The sequence below is a fragment of the Melanerpes formicivorus genome, unplaced genomic scaffold (assembly GCF_026170545.1).
Source record: "Melanerpes formicivorus ecotype bairdi unplaced genomic scaffold, bMelFor1.0.p_v2 SCAF_557, whole genome shotgun sequence".
NCBI classification, from domain to species: Eukaryota; Metazoa; Chordata; class Aves; order Piciformes; family Picidae; genus Melanerpes; species Melanerpes formicivorus.
Window position 1 is genome coordinate 95,001 of NW_027142909.1, and position 3,365 is coordinate 98,365.

Here is a 3,365-nt window from a genome sequence, read left to right on the forward strand (position 1 = left end):
CGCGGTTCGCCCTCCACCCCCCCGCCGCACACGCAGCTGCCGCTTCCCGCCGCCTCTGCCCCCCGCCCCGGGATCAACCACCCGCCGGGTCCAGCCGGTCCCGGTCCCGGGAACCTGCTCCCGGGGCCAGCCGGAGCCACGCCCCCTCCTCTGACGCTTCCAGCTGCCGCCTCCCCTCCCACCCCCCAAACTCACACTGGCCCTCGCCGGCCCGCCCACCCGCCTACCTGCTTGCCCGCCGCCGCTGGGTGGCGTGCCGGACACTCTCGCACACAGGTACACAGACAGGGACACAGGGACACAGGCACTCAGGCACACAGGGACACAGGGACACAAGGACACAGGGACACAGGCACTCAGGCACTCAGGCACTCAGGGACACAGGCACTCAGGCACTCAGGGACACAGGGACACAGGGACACAGGGACACAGGCACTCAGGCACACAGGGACACAGGTGGCGGGCCGGAGGCCTCTCTCCACTGTGTGGCAGGGGTCCAAGAGCCACCCCAGCCCAACCCAGAGGGTCTTTTGCACCTCTCTAGAGGCCACCCAGAGACCCCAGGCCGCAGCAGAAGCCTCCCCCGCATGCTCTGCAGGCTTCCGACCCACCCCAGGCCGCACCAGAAGCCTCCCCCGCAAGCTCTGCAGGCTTCCGACCCACCCCAGGCCGCAGCAGAAGCCTCTCCCGCACGCTCTGCAGGCTTCCGACCCACCCCAGGCCGCAGCAGAAGCCTCTCCCGCACGCTCTGCAGGCTTCTCAGCCACCCCAGGCCGCAGCAGAAGCCTCTCCCGCACGCTCTGCAGGCTTCTCAGCCACCCCAGGCCACACCAGAAGCCTCTCCCGCACGCTCTGCAGGCTTCTCAGCCACCCCAGGCCGCACCAGAAGCCTCCCCCCGCACGCTCTGCAGGCTTCTCAGCCACCCCAGGCCGCACCAGAAGCCTCTCCCGCACGCTCTTCAGGCTTCTCAGCCACCCCAGGCCGCACCAGAAGCCTCCCCCGCACGCTCTGCAGGCTTCTCAGCCACCCCAGGCCGCACCAGAAGCCTCTCCCGCACGCTCTTCAGGCTTCTCAGCCACCCCAGGCCGCACCAGAAGCCTCCCCCGCACGCTCTGCAGGCTTCTCAGCCACCCCAGGCCGCACCAGAAGCCTCCCCCGCACGCTCTGCAGGCTTCCCACCCACCCCAGGCCGCAGCAGAAGCCTCTCCCGCACGCCCTGCAGGCTTCTCAGCCACCTCAGGCCGCAGCAGAAGCCTCTCCCGCACGCTCTGCAGGCTTCTCAGCCACCCCAGGCCGCAGCAGAAGCCTCTCCCGCACGCTCTGCAGGCTTCTCAGCCACCCCAGGCCGCAGCAGAAGCCTCTCCCGCACGCTCTGCAGGCTTCTCAGCCACTCCAGGCCGCACCAGAAGCCTCTCCCGCACGCTCTGCAGGCTTCTCAGCCACCCCAGGCCGCAGCAGAAGCCTCTCCCGCACGCTCTGCAGGCTTCTCAGCCACCCCAGGCCGCAGCAGAAGCCTCTCCCGCACGCTCTGCAGGCTTCTCAGCCACCCCAGGCCCCAACAGAAGCCTCTCCCGCACGCTCTGCAGGCTTCCGTCCCACCCCAGGCCGCACCAGAAGCCTCCCCCGCACGCTCTGCAGGCTTCTCAGCCACCCCAGGCCGCAGCAGAAGCCTCCCCCGCACGCTCTGCAGGCTTCTCAGCCACCCCAGGCCGCAGCAGAAGCCTCCCCCGCACGCTCTGCAGGCTTCCCACCCACCCCAGGCCGCACCAGAAGCCTCCCCCGCACGCTCTGTAGGCTTCTGACCCACCCCAGGCCCCAACAGAAGCCTCCCCCGCCCGCTCTGCAGGCTTCTCAGCCACCCCAGGCCGCACCAGAAGCCTCTCCCGCACGCTCTGCAGGCTTCTCAGCCACCCCAGGCCGCACCAGAAGCCTCTCCCGCACGCTCTTCAGGCTTCTCAGCCACCCCAGGCCGCACCAGAAGCCTCTCCCGCACGCTCTGCAGGCTTCCGACCCACCCCAGGCCGCACCAGAAGCCTCTCCCGCACGCTCTGCAGGCTTCCGACCCACCCCAGGCCGCACCAGAAGCCTCTCCCGCACGCTCTGCAGGCTTCCGTCCCACCCCAGGCCGCACCAGAAGCCTCCCCCGCACGCTCTGCAGGCTTCTCAGCCACCCCAGGCCGCACCAGAAGCCTCCCCCCGCACGCTCTGCAGGCTTCTCAGCCACCCCAGGCCGCAGCAGAAGCCTCCCCCCGCACGCTCTGCAGGCTTCTCAGCCACCCCAGGCCGCAGCAGAAGCCTCCCCCGCACGCTCTGCAGGCTTCTCAGCCACCCCAGGCCCCAACAGAAGCCTCTCCCGCACGCTCTGCAGGCTTCCGACCCACCCCAGGCCCCAACAGAAGCCTCTCCCGCACGCTCTGCAGGCTTCTCAGCCACCCCAGGCCGCACCAGAAGCCTCTCCCGCACGCTCTGCAGGCTTCTCAGCCACCCCAGGCCGCAGCAGAAGCCTCTCCCGCACGCTCTGCAGGCTTCTCAGCCACCCCAGGCCGCACCAGAAGCCTCTCCCGCACGCTCTGCAGGCTTCCGACCCACCCCAGGCCGCACCAGAAGCCTCTCCCGCACGCTCTGTAGGCTTCTGACCCACCCCAGGCCCCAACAGAAGCCTCCCCCGCACGCTCTGCAGGCTTCTCAGCCACCCCAGGCCGCAGCAGAAGCCTCTCCCGCACGCTCTGCAGGCTTCTCAGCCACCCCAGGCCGCAGCAGAAGCCTCTCCCGCACGCTCTGCAGGCTTCTCAGCCACCCCAGGCCGCACCAGAAGCCTCTCCCGCACGCTCTGCAGGCTTCTCAGCCACCCCAGGCCGCACCAGAAGCCTCTCCCGCACGCTCTGCAGGCTTCTCAGCCACCCCAGGCCGCACCAGAAGCCTCTCCCGCACGCTCTGCAGGCTTCCGACCCACCCCAGGCCGCACCAGAAGCCTCCCCCGCACGCTCTGCAGGCTTCTCCGCCACCACAGGCCGCACCAGAGGATCTTTTGCACCTCTCTGGACGCCACCCAGAGACTCCAGGCCGCACCAGAGGCCCCCCCCCCAACCATTTACAGGCTGCAGTGCCAGCCTAGGCCCCGCTGGCAGCCTCCCTTGTCTGCTTTGGAAGGCCTCCCATCCACTCCAGACCTGCCTGGAGGCCTCCCTCGACTGCTCCCGGGGCCCTCGAAGCCACCCTAGGCCTTTCTGGAGGACCTGCTCGACCGCTCGGGCGGCTTCTGACGCACCCTCGGCCATCCGGCGCCCAGCAGCTCCCAGGGCCAGGCACCGGCCTCCCCCTCCGGCCGCCCCTGGGGCCGGGGGTGGCTCGGACTCGGCGCCCC